Source organism: Taudactylus pleione, unplaced genomic scaffold, assembly GCF_031769625.1.
Source record: "Taudactylus pleione unplaced genomic scaffold, aTauple2 ptg000800l, whole genome shotgun sequence".
NCBI lineage: Eukaryota > Metazoa > Chordata > Amphibia > Anura > Myobatrachidae > Taudactylus > Taudactylus pleione.
The window spans coordinates 929,186-948,903 of NW_028285202.1; the positions used below are offsets into that span (position 1 = coordinate 929,186).

The following is a 19,718-nucleotide window of genomic DNA, read 5'->3' on the forward strand; positions in this document are numbered from 1 at the left end:
CCTCCTTCTGTGAAGGCTCATTCCACTAGGTCTGTGGGTCCTTCGTGGGCAGCTCGACATGGTGCCTCTGCAGTCCAAATCTGCAAGGCTGCTGCGTGGTCCTCTGTCCATACCTTCGTGAGGTATTACAGGTTTGACACCTTCGCCTCTCAGGATGCTTCCTTCGGGCGGCGGATTCTCCTTTCAGCACAGGAGCGTCCCCACCCTTAAAGGATACTGCTTTGGGACATCCCCAAGGTATCCTGTGGATACCCTATGGACCCTGAAGTAGAAAATATGAGATATGGTAAGAACTTACCCTTGTTATCTCTATTTCTACAAAGTCCATAGGGTTCCACAGGACTCCCGCCCTGTCGCACCTGTGCTGCAGAAGGGCTTTGCTCTGGTCACCGGTTTTTCCATCTCCCTCTGGTGAGAATGTGATTCTTGTGTGTGTCCAGATCTTTTTTTCTCTCTCTTCCTTCTCCTCCTCCGGCCTATGGCTTGGTAACTAACTGAGGTGCCTTGGCTCGGGGGCGGGGTATAGGAGGGGGACCCTAGTGCATCCTGGGAGGCTGAAAGCTTAACTCTATGGTGCCCGATGACTGACGTCACACCTATACCCCAAGGTATCCTGTGGAACCCTATGGACTTCGTAGAAATAGAGATAACAAGGGTAAGTTCTTACCATATCTCATATTTTTCCAACTTAGGATGTAGATTTTGACATGTTTACAACACGCCCCAAGACACCACCAAAATTTTGTAATTTCTTTAAAATGAACACTAGGGAATCTTTAGAGCTTGTAATGTACAATACAATGCCATCTGCAAAAGTTGAGAGTTTAATTTTGGCAGTTCCTACAGGGGAACCCCAAAAAGAAGGCTTAAGGATCATACACACTTAACGATATGCTCCATGAGAGATATTATTAAGTGTTTCCCCTGCACTGCCGGGCTCAATGTCATTCCCAACATTGAACATACACACTGAACAATATCATTAAAAATATCGTCCAATTTATCGTCTTGTGTGTATGAGGCTTAAGACTACAAAATTCTGTACAATATGTCAATGGATAAATAATAGAAGTAACACGTGATATTCAAGTCTTTTATCACCCTCTGCGTATTTATTTAGTTTTAAATAAAAGTAACATATTAACTGGACGACAGATGGGTGAAATTCACATCGCTCAAAAACCTCAAATAAATGGGGCCATGCAACGGTGTCCAAAGCTTTTTAGTGTCCAAGTATGATAGCAAGCCCCTTAAGACCAGAAAATGGTAAGCAGCAACAACAAGAAGATAAATTGGTTAATAGGAATCCATTAAAAGAGGTTCAAGTTTAGGGAAAGTTAAGTCACTGTACACCACTGTGAGATTTTATTTGTATCAATTTATTCTGAAACAAAAACATAGTAAAAACATAACTTCAATAACACTGTATAAAAGTACATAAAATAAAGACACTGAAAGTATAGTAAACATAGACAACACAATACTAAATAGGCAGAATAAAACGAAAACCAAACATGTTTCATAATAGCACTTTTTCTATATTTTCTCACCGAATAAATTAACACAGTGCACCAAGGAGTAACCTGGAAAACACAAAAAGAAAACAGAAGAGGGGAGGGCAGATATTGGCAAAGCCCACGTGACTGTAGAGTACCAATCACAGTAGGGCAGGGAATTGTCCCCAATAATAAAACAAAGGAGAATTATGTTGTGTGCTGCCAGATACAGGCCCTGTGATTGACCTCCAATATACCTCTAGGGTAAACAATGGCCAATGTTCTGCAGTAGGAATCATTGTACTTAGGCTGGTACAGCTCCAATGTGCCAGCTGGTTGTGAATGGCAAGAAGACTCCCTCCAAGGTCTTGAACTGAAGTTCATAATATGGGGAAAGTGTTGAATGCTCTGCTCAGAGGTCTGATGTAGCCCAACATACTACCCAGATGGTCAGGAGTAGGAAACTAGGTCAGACAGGTAACTTGATTGACTGTAAGCAGCATGTGCTGGCAGATACAAGACTCAGAGTGAAGTATGTTAAGATGCGGCCATCTAGGATGTCCCAATGTGAGATGTTTATGTGTCTGTCCTTTACCGATTGCTGTGGTGAATTCAACGTTTATGACACTCACTAAATACATGATTTTTGGATGTTTTCAGTAATGCTAAAATTGCCCACTGAGCCATGTAACCAACTCACACCATCAGTCATGGAGTACGAAAAAACAATCATATCCCAGGTACATTTTTGGACAAATGTATCAAATCTTTTAAAGAGGGAAGAAGTTGCTCGAAGTGGTCAGTTTCTAGCCAGCATTTATCAAGTACATTCTTTAAAATGATGGGTAAAAGCTGATTGGACGATAGGTTTAATACATCTTCACCTTTATCTCTGCATTTTAGATAGGACCCTAGGGATAATATGGTTCATTTGTACTGTGGTGAGGGATGCTATACATTCCATATGAGAAATATGTTCAGATCTTATGATGACAGATATTCCACCTATGTCTGAGGATGGTAACTAGAATAACATTTTAATATATTGTCTGGATATATATCAGTTCATAGAAACATCTTATCTATGCAAGTTCTGATGAATTACAAGAGCTGATGTATGTGTAAACCATCCCCACTCTTTTCACTCACAGACTTTTCACCTTTGTGAGTCATCTTAAGAGATTTCTGTGTAAAATATTTCCCACAGATGGAACATGGAAATGGTTTCTCACCTGTGTGAGCCATCTGATGTTCAAGAAGCAATGATATATAAATTAATAATTTTCCACACTTAGAACATGAAAATATGATGACTAATAAGTTTTGGTTTCTGTATAAAGCATTTCCCACACTAAGAACATGGAAATGGCTTCTCACCTGTGTGACGTCTCTGATGTTGAACAAGATCAGTTTTCTCTGTAAAACATTTCCTACACTCAGAACATGGAAATGGTTTCTAACCTGTGTGACTTCTCTGATGACTAACAAGTTTTGATTTCCGTGTAAAACATTTCCCACACTTTGAACATGGATATGGATTCTCACCTGTGTGAATTTTCTCATGCATAAAAAGGGATGTTTTCCGTGTAAAACATTTCCCACACTCTGAACATGGAAATGGCTTTTCACCTTTGTGAATTTTCTCATGCATAAAAAGGGATGATTTCCGTATAAAACATTTTCCACATTCAGAACATGAAAAAGGTTTCTCACCTGTGTGAGCCATCTGATGTTCAAGAAGCAATGCTTTATATATAAAAGATTTTCCATACTTAGAACATGAAAATAGTTTACCTGTGTGAGTTCTCTGATGACTAATAAGTTTTGATTTCCGTGTAAAACATTTCCTACACTCAGAACATGGAAATGGCTTCTCACCTGTGTGACGTCTCTGATGTTGAACAAGATCCGATTTCTCTGTAAAACATTTCCTACACTCAGAACATGGAAATGGTTTCTAACCTGTGTGACTTCTCTGATGACTAACAAGTTTTGATTTCCGTGTAAAACATTTCCCACACTTTGAACATGGATATGGATTCTCACCTGTGTGAATTTTCTCATGCATAAAAAGGGATGTTTTCCGTGTAAAACATTTCCCACACTTAGAACATGGAAATGGTTTCTCACCTGTGTGACTTCTCTGATGACTAACAAGTTTTGATTTCCGTTTAAAACATTTCCCACACTTTGAACATGGAAATGGCTTTTCACCTTTGTGAATTTTCTCATGCATAAAAAGGGATGATTTCCGTTTAAAACATTTCCCACACTCTGAACATGGAAATGGCTTTTCAACTTTGTGAATTTTCTCATGCATAAAAAGGGATGATTTCCGTTTAAAACATTTCCCACACTCTGAACATGGAAAAGGTTTCTCACCTGTGTGAGCCATCTGATGTTCAAGAAGCAATGCTTTATATATAAAAGATTTTCCACACTTAGAACATGAAAATAGTTTACCTGTGTGAGTTCTCTGATGACTAATAAGTTTTGATTTCCGTGTAAAACATTTCCTACACTCAGAACATGGAAATGCCTTCTCACCTGTGTGACTTCTCTGATGTTGAACAAGATCCGATTTCTCTGTAAAACATTTCCTACACTCAGAACATGGAAATGGTTTCTCACCTGTGTGACTTCTCTGATGACTAGCAAGTTTTGATTTTCGTGTAAATCTTTTCCCACACTCTGAACATGGAAATGGCTTCTCACCTGTGTGGTTTCTCTGATGAATAACAAGTTTTGATTTCCATGTAAAACATTTACCACACTCTGAACATGGAAATGGTTTCTCACCTGTGTGAGTTCTCTGATGACTAACAAGTTTTGATTTCCGTGTAAAATTTTTCCCACACTCTGAACATAGAAATGGTTTCTCACCTGTGTGAGTTCTCTGATGACTAACAAGTTTTGATTTCCGTGTAAAACATTTCCCACACTCTGAACATAGAAAGGGTTTTTCTCCTGTGTGGTTTCTCTGATGTGTAATAAGTTTTGATTTACTAGTATAACATTTCCTACATTCTGAACAGGGAAATGGTTTCTCACCTGTGTGAGTTCTCTGATGCGTAAAAAGTTTTGACTTTTGCGTAAAACATTTCCCACACTCTGAACATGGATATGACTTATTATTATGAATTCTCTGATGTTTAATAAGATTTAACTTCTGTTTAAAACATTTACCACACTGCGAACATGGAAATACTGTATCGCCTGTAAGAGCTGTACTATGTGTATCATTAACTGAGTTGTCAGGAAAACATTCCTCATGATTAGAGGGATCAGAAGATATATCAGCACTGTTAAGTACAGGATGTACATTTGGGGTAATGGGGATGTCTCCTGATGACTCCTGTGTGATGTTATCTTCTGTTTTAATGTCATGAAACAAATTGAGACATCCTTCCATGGTATTCATGCTTTCATGTCCATCTGCTGGAAATAAAACATACGTATGGACATTTTAATACACTTCAAGAAGGCAGAGCCCCTGCCGAAACACGTCGGAGACCCCCTACATTCTGACACCACAGCCAGCTTACACCAGAGCTCTTCATTCCCGCGGAGAACTCGGTCGAGCCTTGCTGCTTCCAGAACCCTCTCTACCCACCACCCGCAGGGCCGCGCTGGGCATCACACCTAGCAAAGCCCTGTGCACCCCTCTTGATCACCACTCCACCTGCTAGACCCAGGCGACCACGCACCGCCCCCTGGGAGCAACCAACACCAGCTCCACTCACAGCTGTTCGTCCAGCAGCAATCCCTAAGTGATCCACACCAGCAGGCACCCACCAGGCAGCGGGAACAGAACGCCAGCAACGCGGTGCACCAAGCCCCACAGTGCACCAGCAAGCCACTACCACACACAGAGCTTCCTCCAACTGCTGACACCGCAGCAGCCATCCAACACCGCATCTGCAAAAGGAAACTCTAACACCAGCTACCAGCAGCCCAAGCCTTTTTCACCAACAAATCCTACCGGTAGGTAAGTGACTCCGAGACCTATACCCCTGCGCGGGACGCCGCCAGGGTGTACATCCACAACCGCCAGACCCGCTGCCAACCCACCACTCCCCTCCCCCTGAGACATCCTAAGACTGTTGACCAAAGGTCCAGCAGGGGTAACGTGCCGGTCTATTGAACTGCACGGAAAGGAGCCCCCTAAAAGGGTCCACTCACCTCCCCAGTCTCCACCCACACACACCCCTAAGTGGATCGCTCACCCCACCTGGGTGCCTGGGACCGAACAGGATTAGTACTGTTTTTTCCAGTAAACCCTTTGGACCCCATTTCTGCCTCTGTCTTCATTTCCTCACCCACCACCTCCAGTCCATTAGACCCCCTTCCCTCCCTACACCCCATCACTCCACACACAACATCGAACACAAAAGACCACAACACACTATTACTCCAGCATTACACCCATAGGGCGAGCGCACCCTCCGCACCCTCTACCCCATTCTATCGTTACACAGGACCCAGTACTCCTGCTTTTAGGAAGGTGCAGCACCCCGACACAAACAATACATCTCACATCCCATCTGCCCATACAGCAGAGCGCAGTTCTACCCCATCATTTGAGGTTTTCATTTTTGTTTACAAAGTAAGGGATGCAAAATCAAAATTCACGTATAAAACCAATCACGAAATTCTCTTCAAATCAAGATAGTAAAGAGTATCAAATTAAAGACCAATTAACAAGCGATACAGAAGGTATGATTTACCTTCTGGAATGCCCATGTGGGCTTCAATATGTAGGGCAGACCAAAATAAAAATTTGAGTTGCAGAGCACATATACGTATAATATAAAGAAAGGATTAAAAACACAGTGTGTCTCAAAACTTCCTCGACAACCAAGATCCGTCAGGCCTAAAATTTATAGGCATACAAAAAATTACGCCGCATTGGAGAGAAGGGAATATAGTTGACACTTAAATATAGTTAAATGGATTTATTCCCTGAAAACCTTGCAACCCCTAGGACTAAATGTAGATATATAACAATGTATTTTTATAAAAATGTTATATTATATCTTTACATGACTTATAATTCTTCTCTTTCCTTTTTATCTTTACTACTTTTTAACTTTCAATATTTATTTTCCTTTTCTATTTTTCTATTTATTTTTACCACTAAATCATATTGTTTATTATTGGCCCATGAACTTACTGCTCTTCTCAGCCATTTTATATTTGATCACTTCCGGTGTTTTACCCTCTTTTCAATAAAGTTTTCCTTATATAAGGAAAGATTCTTTGAGAGGCAAACTATCCTTGACAAAGCACCTAGGCAGGTACGAAACGCGTTGGTTATAACAAAGTGGAGGAAGAAAAGCGAACTACCAGCGGACCAAGCCGTCACGATCCTTACAGACCCTCTGACGTCATTCCTGGTCGCTGCGCAAAGCTGCCGCTGCCCCACTAACAGGTCGTGTGGTTTCCCGTGCAGTATAGGCAGAGTGAGGACACACTGCTAGCGCTGGGAACCGAAGTCTCAGGTAGGGACAGTTAGGTTCGCTTGCTTTGGATTAATAACACCACTGCACGACTACCCGGACCTGCTTTACATGTCTTTTAAAAGAGCCTAAACATTATATATGGTTTTAGTGGTGTTTCTGTCTTATTTGTTTTTTGTTTGTCCCTTTTTCTTTCTCTAAATCTGTTTTTTCTGTTCAAACAAATTTAGATCCCTTTCTTTACTCCATTTAGTATTAGCGCTCGTTTCTATCTTTTATATAATTTGACTTCTTATAACTGAGCAGCTTTTTCAATCAATGACTAAGCGCAGTTCATTCAACATCTTTAGACATTGCATGATGTCTTGGTATTATCTGGAGCTTCAGGTTCTGTGCCCGGTAGCTTTTACGCTATTTACTATATCTAGATTTGTAGCTTAGTTGGTGCCTTTTACCTGATGATCTGTCATCTTTAGGCAAATTAAATAGTATGACTGATAAAACCTGTTTAACGGAGACACACCTGGGGGGGGGGAGGCCATTTCCCTATTAATAGTTTAAGCAGGGATGCAATCATAAGGTCGACATTCATAATGTCAGCAGTTATGTCGAAATGTCGACAGGAGAGAGTGTCAATATCAGATTATTGACTTGTTTACAATGTCGGCATCTGAAATGTCCACGGTGAAATGTCAACATTCCCAGAATATCGACATTAGGGTCAGGGTCTAGGGGGGGATTAGGGTTAGGCTATGGGTAGGAATTAAGTATAGGGTATAGTACTCACAGGAACGCTGGCACATTGGATAACTGAGCCAAAATTGCTCATCACATGACTGCTGGGATCAGGAAGCTGCCGCTGAAGATGCCACTGCTGTCGGGACCAGGTAAGACAACGCTAGACATCAGGGGCATGTCAACATTCAGCAATGTCAAAATGCATGTCGACATTCTCATTTCGACATTATGAATGTTGACCCAGTATACCAACCTGGTTGAGCATTCTAGCATTCCTGCTAGGCTGTTTTAGCAAGGCGCAGCGCCCTGCCCATTTTTAAAACGGTATGTGTCAGTGACGGTTTGCGTCCTGCACTTCCCACAGAGCAAGTGGAGTGAATGGCCAAGTGCCCAGTCAAAACATAGCCCCCAGGAGGCAGGCCGCAAACCGTTCAGAAAACAAGAGGGGAGGTCATCTTTTAGTAATGCTGCTCAATTTCACTGACCCAAAAAGAATACCTCATCTGTCTCTGTGACTTAATACTGATCCTGGCATGCTGTTGCAGCCAAACTGTCATCTGAAGTTGTGGTTTCATCTACCCCATGGCTCCAAAAGACAGTGGTCCGCTCACTACTTCATCTGGGACTTGCTTTTCCCCATCAACCAGGCTGCAGGAAAGCAGTGATGGTGTGTATCCTTGTCTTCTGCCCTACTCTGCCACAGCATCTGGCCTTGACTGCTTCATAGTGTGATCCAGTTCCAGAAAGATCCCTAAGTTGGAGTACTCGTTCAGTCCAGGATCTCCAATAACAGGTATTGACTCTCCATGTCAACCTCTCCTAGGCCACCCACACTATTCTGCATGCCATGAAGCATACATGCCAGTAGCACCGGTGATGCAGTCATATTGGCTTACTGGTAACTAAGACTGACTAGGCTGGATTAAGGTCTCCTTTGTGCAACCACTGGCATTTAGCCACAGCAGTTTACCAAACCCATGCCCACCACCTGAAGGTTCTTAGGCCTAATCAATCTCCCTTTATCTAAGTACCAACCTACTAAGAGCTTTCTCATAACTGCCTACTGGAAGGGGCAGGCTTCGAATAAGATGGTAGCTTTGCCTGCTCGCTCACTGTTACGGATTCTGAGTAGCAAATCATATCCCCCGACCATGATCCCGTAATTTATAACTCTACTTGGTTTCTACATCTCCCCATTGTTTTTTTCCAGGTAGTAAGATGATGTTTCCCTTAACAGCTTTCTCCATGATCTGAAAAACTTTTTGAATGCACTAGTATCAATCAACCTTTAAACACACAGCATAAACTCAAAATAAACACCAATAAGTTTGAGTTTGTTGTAATGGCTAATATGTTTATTACTCACCTGTGCTGATATCTGTAGGGATTTCCTCCTCCTTACACTGCTGATCACACATCACATACGTCTCTTCTTCTCCCTCTATATCTTCTGTCTTCATATCAGTCACATACGTCTCTTCTTCATCTTCTGTCTTCATATCAGTCACATACGTCTCTTCTTCTCCCTCTATATCTTCTGCCTTCATATCAGTCACATATGTCTTTTCTTCTCCCTCTGTATCTTCTGCATTATTATCAGTGACATACATCTCTTCCTCTATAAGTTCTAGCTTAATAATAGTCAAATCTTCAAACTAAGTAATCCACAAAACAAAAAGAGAACACTAATAATGTCAGCTATCTTTGAGATAAAACACAAGAAATTCAAAGCATAAGACACACACAGTTTCCCTACAAACCATCTAGTAAAAGTCACTTTGTTATATTGGTGAGACCCTAAATCTACCTGATGCTCCTGTGGGATCCTGTAATTCTCCTCTGTGCAATCCTGTAAATAAAGAGGACGGGGACATCTCTTCAGGGTATTTCTGTTACTGGCTTCATCTGTAGGAGACACACAGTGACTCGAACATTGTATATATGTGATCAGATGATGTGTATATATAGGGGGTCCCCATACCTGCTCTCTCCTGTACAATAAATGACAGTCTCCTCTTACCAAGTGATGTGAGGGGCCGGTGATTCTCCATCATTACGTCCTTGTACAGACCCTTGTGTTCCTCAATATACTTCCATTCCTCCATGGAGAAATAGACAGTGACATCCTGACACCTTATAGGAACCTGCAAACACAATGATACAGTCATCACCCAGACACATCTCCTGGTCTTACTCTATAATGTCCCATTCCCAACAGTCACCTCTTCAGTCAGTAGCTGAATGATTTTGTTGGTGAGTTCCAGGATCTTCTGGTCATTGTGCCTCTCATGTATCAGTGAGTGAGGTGGAGTCACCATGATGGTGCTCCGGGTCCTGCTCAGTCCTCCTGACACACGGTGACGGATGCTTGGTGTTTCACACTCATCATATGTCTTCTTCACTATTGTGTAATCCTGTGTATTGGGGAAGAACCTATCACTGCATACACTTCCAGATCCCCTCACTTCCCCAGTCATTTCCCTGTATTATTACTATAGATATAAGTGATGTCACGGTGACACTCCCAGATCCCCTCACCTCCCTGTATTATTACTATAGATATAAGTGATGTCACTGTGACACTCCCAGATCCCCTCACCTCCCCAATCATGTCCCTGTATTATTACTATAGATATAAGTGATGTCACGGTGACACTTCCAGGTCCTCCCACCTCCCCAGTCATGTCCCTGTATTATTACTAATTGTTTATTCAGGTGTTCATTTTGCATGTCCCTGCCTTATTATTATAGATATGTGATGTCACTGTGACACTCCCAGATCCTCTCATCTCCCCAGTCATGTCCCTGTATTATTACTATAGATATAAGTGATGTCACTGTGACACTCCCAGATCCCCTCACCTCCCCAGTCATGTCCCTGTATTATTACTATAGATATAAGTGATGTCACTGTGACACTCCCAGATCCCCTCACCTCCCCAGTCATGTCCCTGTATTATTACTATAGATATAAGTGATGTCACTGTGACACTCCCAGATCCCCCCACCTCCCCAGTCATGTCCCTGTATTATTACTATAGATATAAGTGATGTCACTGTGACACTCCCAGGTCCCCCCACCTCCCCAGTCATGTCCCTGTATTATTACTATAGCTATAAGTGATGTCACTGTGATAGTTCCAGACCCTCTCACCTCTCCAGACAGCAGGTAGATGATCTCTAGTGTGAGATCTAATATTCTCTCAGTCTTGTGACTCCTGTCCTCGTCCATCCTTAGTGACTCAGTGGTTTCTACAGGACACGTCTCATCCACACGTGACTTACTAAAGCCCCTGGTCCCTCACACAACAAATATCCAGGAAGAGATCCTCACTCTGCACAAAAGAAACAGGATGATGAGTGCAGCACCTAATGGAGCCATTGATCTGTTCACATAGCGGCTCTGCTCTGATTGGTCAGAGTGTGAGAAAAGCCACCCTGATTGATTAGAATCCAACATGGGTTGGTTAAAACTAACCAGACAAAGTGGCTTTTCTCAAGCTCTGACGAATCAGAGAAAGCCAGACTAATAGGACGACAGGCACAACAATTTTTGCCACGTGAGGATCGGGACTGCTACTGGCACCAACGAAGACCCTCCCAATCTGGAAATAGGGGAGCTATAACTGGGTAATGGAGGCTGTGTTGGGGAGCTTTTGTCTAAATTAAAAATTGTTTCTGACGTGCCTGTTCTCTTACAGATGAACTACAGGTCCCAGTAGACCCTGGATGCCACAGCATGTTAGCATGCCAAGACAGCCATGACATCTGAGCAGGACAGGGCTTGCTGGGCCATGCTGTATGTAATTACTTACATATCATTTGTCCTTGTTAGCATAGATCTTACACAATGCGAGAGACAAAGAAAAGGAGACAACCGCACCACTGTGTGACCTGCTCTTAATTATTCCTTTGAAATTAATGTTAATTTTCAAATAAAGAGGTGATACTCACTACAGAGATCGAGTCATTTATATGAGGAGAAGAAATCGTGTAATGGTGCACTGGTCACATCAATAAATTAAAATAGAACTTTTATTCATTTAATTAAAACAATTGCAACACCAATAATTTAACATACCACATACCCTATATATATTGTAGTGTTCACTCTAGCTCCGGCGGCAGTCAGGGCGCCGAATCTATAGAAGACACTTCCGCGGACCCGAAAAGGGGGCGTGTCTATAAGAAGCGTCACCTTTTCGTCACTCTTGGGGGCGTGCCCGGCACTTACGGACACGCCGGGCAGCCCCCAAGCGCTGCTGACAGGGAGAATAGAAGCCGGGCGCATGCGCCCAGCGTCTATTCACCGGCACATTTCACCACCCGCGGGACGCTGCGACCCGCGGGTGAAGACGGCACCCGCAGGCTGTGAGGGCAGGGCGCTTTGGCACAGCGGGCAGGGAGAAACAGCCTAGCGGGAACGCTAATATTGTATCATATTCACATGAATAGGGTGAGAAAATATTTCTAAATTCCGTGACAGGACTTCATGAGAAGCACACATAACAAATAGAAATCTGTTTTTGGTATCACTCCAGTGATTATCTCCAGAAGTTATGTAACAACTAAACCACTATCTGTTTGTCCTTGCAACATTTGTTGCACCTTACAGTTATACAATGTTGCTCTTCTCTCCAAATAACACTCCACTGCAATGAACTAGATCAGTGATCAGGGAACAGGGGTAAATTACCCCACATGGGGTAAAAATGAAATTCCTGGGGGTAATGGACAGACAGCCGGGCATGCATATGAATCATTCATGCCCGGCTGTGCTGCAGGGAGGCTCTAAGCCGGACGCCCGCTGAGATGTTATTACCAGCGGGCGCCCGGTTCCTTCCCTGCAGCGCCGTATTAGCCGGAGGCTGGAGTTCTCTTCTGAACTCCAGCTTCCAGCTCTCTCCATGCGCACTATGGGAGAGCCGTCATGACATCTCTCCCATAGTTCCGAGAAGCAGCCGGGTGGACAGGACGGCGGCGGATGCAGGAGCGGGGATTAAGGTAAGTGTTTTTTTTGGGGGGGGGCACTACAGAAACTTCTCTTTCTGCTTATTTTTTACCTGCAGCAGCTCAATACATATACCGTTGTGTATAAGTGATATCAGGACTGATTAAGTTATCTGTGAGCCCATTATGTGAATTAATAACTGTGGGATTAATAGAATCTGTATACCTACTAGCAGATTGCAGATGAATCTTTGGGCTATTTTCTGCCGTATCAACCTTACCATGAGCCTGATATACATTGGGACACTATTCACAATTTCCCATACACGTGTGGTTATTTTTTCCAAAGACAATCAACAACTAAATAAATAAACACCAATACTTCTATATGGATACTTATTAGTGCATTCTTCAGCTAGATAGAGACTTGTTCTTTCATAATGATAACTAAGCGGTGGACGTCATTTATGCATCTAAATGGACACAAATTTATAACTGTATCACCATCAGATAGATACAATAGTATCATAGGGCCTGATTCAGACCCACTCGCGAGCGGCTGTCCGCTCGCAAGTGGGTCGATGTTATGGACTGAGCATGCGCACGACGGAGGGAGCTCCGTCGTGCGCATGCGCCAGACGCGACGAGCGAAGGAAAGTCCTTCGCTCGTTGTGTCCGATCAAAGGGGGAGTGCTGTCAATGTTGATTGACAGCACGCCCCCTTTGGTAGGCGTTCCGGGGGTGTGCCTCCCTGACGGGGGCGTTCCCACGGGAACGCCTCCCGTCAAAAGCCGGCCCACTGACATCACTAGTGAGGGAGTGAAAACCTCAACCGCAGGCTCCGGCTCGCAATTTCGATGGTCGCGATGGTCACGACCATCAAAATGCACGCTCGTATAGCCTGTGGGTGGTGACCCACAGCTATACGAGCGTCCAGGAGGACGCTCCATTTTCATGGAGCCCGGCCCTCATTCAGAGCGTGCGCTCTGCTCAGAGCGTACGGCTCTGAATGAGGGCCATAGTGTCAACATCTTTGGAACAAAAAGTCCTTATCAAACGGAATATCCACTGACTTTTTTCCATTTCGTAAAATTGTCTTTTGATATTGGATATTTTATTTTCATTGACCAATTGGTATATTTTATGTCATTTTTAATTTGCAGACTGTATGTGTTATGTGTATTTTAATGTGATTTATTCTATTATATAATTCTTGTTATATTAAACCATTAGATATAAGACAGCGCCTATTCACTATTTTTCTCTACAGGACACCAGAGTCTGCTTCCCCTGCATTATAGTAACATGACACCAGGGTCTGCTCCCCCTGCAGTGTTCTCCCCAGAAATTCTTTTCAGCTGGGTGGCATAAAAAAGTAGCCGGGTGGGGGCCTTCGCAATTATGCGCGTGACGGGAAAAGGGGTATCTCCCTGACCAATCCAGCCCGACAGGTCTCAGGCTGCTCCCCTATTGGCTCTCAGTCAAAAGTGCCCATTATGCAGTGCCCCCGTAGTTTTCCCCTTTATACAGTGTCCCCTGTAGTTTAGCTTTGCCCTTATGCAGTGCCCCCAGGCTGAATTAGTGCCCCTATGTAGTGCCCCCAGACTGGTCCCTTATGTAGTGCCCCCAGACTGACCCTTATGCAGTACCCCCAGGCTTAAATAGTGTCCCTTATGCAGTGGCCCCAGGCTTAAATAGTGCCCCCAGACTGGTCCTTGCCCTGGTCCCAGCCCAGCACTTACCTTTACTTGCTGGCCACTCGCGCTCCCACTCCCGTTGCCTCGCTCTGAGTGGATCTAACTAGATCTAGCAGGCGCGCGGGGCAGGCTCCTCATGTCGTGGGTGATGTCATGACGTCACCCGCGCAGTGCATCACTGGGAACGCTTGTCTCTGAAGCGATCGGAGGCTTCTTTAGCCTCCGGTCACTTCAAAGGCCAGCGTTCCACAGCAGGGGTTGGCGGGGGGAAAGTGCCGGGCGGTAGGCTGTTTTTGCCGGGCTATACACCTCAGAAAACAGCCTGGGGAGAACACTGCCCTGTATTATAGCAAAGTTACACCACTGGCTGCTCCCCCTGCATTATAGTACTGTGACACCAGTGACTGCTCTACCTGCATAATAGTATTGCGACACCAGGGTCTGCTCCCCCTGCATTATATGAACAGGACACCAGAGTCTGCTTCCCTGCATTATAGCAACATGACACCAGGGTCTGCTCCCCCTGTATTATATTAAAGTGACACCACTGGCTGCTCCCCCTGCATTATAGTAAAGTGACACCAGGATCTGCCCTCCTCCTCTCCTCTCTCTCCCCCCCCCAAGACTGCTTCTACTACACTATAGTATTGTGAAACCACAGGGTTTGCTCCTCCTGCATAATAGTAATGTACGCCAAAGAGTGCTCCTCCTGCATTATAGTGACACCACAGTATGTTCCCTCTGTATAATAATAATAGGACACCACAGGCTGCTCCCCCTGTAAAATAAAGATAAATATCATTACTTGTGCTCCCGCCACCGGACAGAATAATGGCGCCTCTCTGTTCTCTATGCAACAACGGACACCTGAAACGAATTTGCTGTATATGAAAAATCACTTCTAATGGAACGCAGCGTGAGGGGTGTAGTGAGCAGGGGGCGGAAGTCAGATGGAACACACAGAGCGGCAAACAGGTGGAACGCACAGAGGGCGGAAGTCAGATGGAAGGCACAGAGGGCGGAAGTCAGGTGGAACGCAGAGAGGGCGGAAGTCAGGTGGAACGCACAGAGGGCGGAAGTCAGGTGGAACGCACAGAGGGCGGAAGTCAGGTGGAACGCACAGAGGGCGTTCTGGATGAGAGAGACGAGGCTGGGTCTGGTTGGCAGTAGATTAAGTACAGATATATATACATGTATAATGAGATACTTCATGTTGGATGTTGACAGACATCTAAATACAAAATAGTTACATGAATTATGAAGCAATAAGGTCATCCCTGCAATGTTCCCGCTCTGCCATCTCTCACACTCCCAACTCCCGTCTCACGAATTCCCGAGTCCCAGCTCACACGCTTCTGACTCCCAGCTCACGCGTGCCAAACACACTTCTCACGCAATCATCGCACGCATTCCCAGTGCACATGCTCTTCACTCACAGCTCACATACTCCCTCAACTCTCAGCTCGCATGCTCCCGACTCCCAGCTCATGTGCACCCAACTCACATGCTCCCAACTTCCAGCTCACACGCTCTTCCAACTCTCAGCTCGCATGCTTCTAGCTCTCGCGCTCCTGACTCCCATCTCACACATTCCCAAGTCCCAGCACACGTGCTCCCAACTCCGAGCTCACTCGTTCCCAGCTTACTACTCCCATCTCATACTTTCCCGAGTCTCAGCTTACGCGCTCTTTGCTCATGCACTCTTAACTCACACGCTCCCGACTCTGGGCCTGATTCAGAACCGGTCGCAAGCGCTGTGCGCTCGCAACCGGGTCGATGGTGGCCCACAGCGCATGCGCGCGACCCGGCTAGCGATGGGCACTCCGTCGCTCCGGGTCTCGCACCAAAGGTGGCGAGCTGTCGATGTTGAGTGACAGCTCGCCCCTTTTGGTGGGCGGGCCGGGGGGGTGGCTGCCCAAACGGAGGCGTTCCCATGAGAACGCCTACCATTTGGGGGCGGCCCCACTGATATCACAAGTGATGTCAGTGGAGAGCTTCCGGCTCTGTTAGAGCCGAAAGCTCTCTGGGGCTTGCGATGAACAAGACCCTACCACAAGGGTCTCTTCGCAAGCCCGATGGTCGAGATGGTCTTGACCATCGCGACCATCATCATGGCCGCTCGCTATAGCTGTGGGTGGTCACCCAGATGATACTCTCATGGCTGCTTATCTTGTTTCACCCCATAGTGCTCACTTTGTAGAATCCCTTAATGCCCACCTAATGTAGCCTCAGCATGCCCACATCATAGCCTTATTATTCCCATCTCCTGGCCTTAATTTTGTAAAAGATTGAGGGATTCTGAGGTTAATACAGCGACATCACTCTTATCTCTATTAATAAAACGTGGACATAACCAGAGAAGTGAGGGATTCTGGGAAAATAATTACATCACTTTTATCCCTGTTAGTAAATCGCTGTCCTAAGGGGAGAGGTGAGTGTATCTAGGTAGGTAGCCCCATCTTGGGACTGTGGGCCTGATTCAGGTTGGATCGCAAGGCTGCGGACGCACTACACCGGTCGATGTTTGAGTTCTGCGCCTACATATGCATCGGTTGTACGAACGCAGCGGACACGCAACGGTACAAAGAAATGATTGACAGGAAGTGCCATTTGGGGGTGGAGAAGGCAGGTGGTCAAAGGAATGCCGGCGTGCCTGTGCGTTTGAACGCCGTTACAGGGGCGTGCATAAATAAGCCCCAGCGATAGCATACGCAGCCAGAGCTCTCTGCATGGCGACAGGAAGCATCGCAGGCTGTGAGGCATCTCAAGCTCAACCACAACTCTGCGTATGGGTCCGATGTTGCTCGATGTTACCAATGTTTTCGCTGACTTGCGGATGTATGTAATGGGAAGTGGGCGGCTGTATTAGCTGGTGGGCGTCTTGGTATAGTGCTGCGATCGCATTCATTTGCATATTTTCGCTAAGTACGGGTGCGTGCAATTGCACTCATGTTAACTCCAGTAAACTACTAAACTATTTTGTATTTCAGAAGTGTACGTCTCGGTGTAGCTGGTAATATTATTTCTGTCCTTTAAGCTTTGTGAGATCCTCTGTTGAAACAGTTCTGTTACATTTTTGGTAGTATCTGGCTCATTTTGTGTTTCTGTATAAAATGTATATTAAAAAAAAAAAAGATAGAATTTCACCAGACGCTACCAAATTGTCAGCATAGAAAAACCTCTTCACAAGTCACCTCATCTTCAAATAACATATCATATACAAACACAGAGGTAATGTCTCTTTCCGCCAATTCTGTCCAACGATAGTCCTAATATTTCGTGTTTCTGAATTCTCTTCCACACATATGTCTCCAGTAGAATCAGATGGGCTCAGCAACATTAGGCAAAGAAAAACAGAAATATTGCATGTATTAATATTTTGATAATTAGTGGAATAACAATCCCAAAAACCGTGTATTTAACACCAGATCCTTTCCACACGAATAAAACACCGTATTTCCACTCCCAGTGTTCTCATGCAAGAAAACAATTATTCTGCTCACATTTGTGCTTACATGAAAAGATGTAATAATCTTCATATAAAGGTATCTTTAATTCATGTGGATAAGTAACATATACCCATGCAATGTATCATACCAGTAGAATGGACGTACTCCCACAGTCTTACATGGATAAGAATATTCGTACTCCTATGTAGGTTTCTTTAAGACCTTTTCTGTTAGCCAAGGTAATAAAGCTACTTTGTAGAAAATCTGCACCATGAGGAGTTTCTATGTGTTTGTTTACATGGTCTTCCTGTGACCTTGGATAACAGAAAAGGTCTTAAAGAAACCTATATAGGAAATTCGTATATACGTTAAAAAAAAGTATTGCCGATTGTGTCTTTCGTCAGGCGGAAACTATTCGCCGTATTCAATTGCAAAGACTTTTCGTGTACGCAGAAAGTCAATGTAATAGGCGAAAAAGTTTCGCCTATAAATACCCGGCGGAAAAAAGTGCAGAATTGCGGTTTTGGGGTGCAAAGGTATGGAAACCACTCTGCACCCTTTGGACAGCCCCCCCATAGGATAACTGTCAAAAAAACTAAAAAAAAAGAGAAACACCCCAAAAAAAACACTTTGAAAATGTGGGCGAAAAAGTACAAAGTGGGGGTACAAACGCAAAAACTAGCGAAATAGACTTTTGGGGGTCTGCAAGTATGGGGGAGGAGTTTTTTTTATTGGAGGTGTTTGCTGAAGGTGCGTTTTTAGCGCAACTTAACACTTCACTTTAGCGATTTTTAACTATGCTTGCACCCATTTTCATGTACCCCAAATTTCACAGGACTACTTATTTTCACCCCAAAAAACTGCTTAATGCTATTCTTCACCACTTGTGTAAAGCCGCTATTTTGGAGCAATTGACAGCACTTAAGTACCCCAAATAGCTTCAGTAGGGCTAATCGGGGACATCAAGATTGATCGTCAATGTTAGTACATCTTTTGGGGGGCGCAGGCTGATTTTCCCAATTCTGCCAGCACTTTTCGCCTGTTACAGTTTCACCGGGACGCGTTTTCGCTTCCTTTGGAATTGAATACGGCGAATATCGGGGGTGCGCCCGATAAGTTTCCGCGGCTAAAACACGCGAAGTTGGTGAAAAGTGCGGCATGCGAAAAAGTATGGCGGGTGCAAAACTAATTGAATACGGGCCTGAGTGGAAATTTGTCTGTCTTTCAATATCTTTATTATGCTGTGTTATAGTCCTTTATATACATCACTTGGAGCCTTCCCTATAAGCCCGATAAGTGACAGACTGGCTGTATTAATACACTCCTAGACTAAGGGTCACTACTATCGGCAAAATAAATGTAAGTAGCCAACAAAAGCATTGTTAATGTCCCCCTCAAGTATGCTTTGAACCCATCCCAGAAGAGTGTATGGAAGTAGCTCCTCAAAGATGCCACCAGTTCAGAATCGGTTCCCATCTATGTGAGATAGAATGAATTACGTTTCCAGAAGAGTTGTCCCTGCTGTAATCCGTATCTATCCCCAAAGCCAATGGAAAGTGGTGGATGGGATGGATACGAGATGCCGGCAGTCAAAATCCAAACGCCGGCAGCCCTACATGGCTAGGATACCGGTAACATAGCACACCCCCTCTCCCTACCACTAACCCTCCCTCCCCGGTGCCTAAACCTAACCTCCCCCTCCCTGCACCCTAAACCTAACCCTCCCCCCTTAGTGCCTAACCTTATTCTCTTCAGGGTAGAATGGATCCTACCACTAAGAAAGACTCAACGGTCCCAGGGGTCAATTTAGAGTCTATCTAGAGCAAAACATACTTTTCTATGTATAAGAATAGACAAATCCCTAGAACAGGATGGATGAGTCGGATACACAACCGGTTTTGGTATACTTGGTCAACAGTCCTAATTACT

General features: G+C 44.5%; 1 pseudogene across 1 annotated transcript; it reads right to left on the reverse strand.

The window, feature by feature from the left end:
• Positions 1-1,458: 1,458 nt before the first annotated feature.
• LOC148474911 (uncharacterized) lies at positions 1,459-15,249 on the reverse strand (annotated as a pseudogene). The gene is made up of 7 exons (XR_015872813.1): positions 15,146-15,249; positions 10,848-11,028; positions 9,916-10,107; positions 9,714-9,837; positions 9,501-9,598; positions 9,060-9,348; positions 1,459-4,931 (listed from the first exon to the last, which is right to left on the reverse strand). The product of XR_015872813.1 is annotated as an uncharacterized LOC148474911 (transcript).
• Between the last annotated feature and the right edge of the window lie 4,469 nt (positions 15,250-19,718).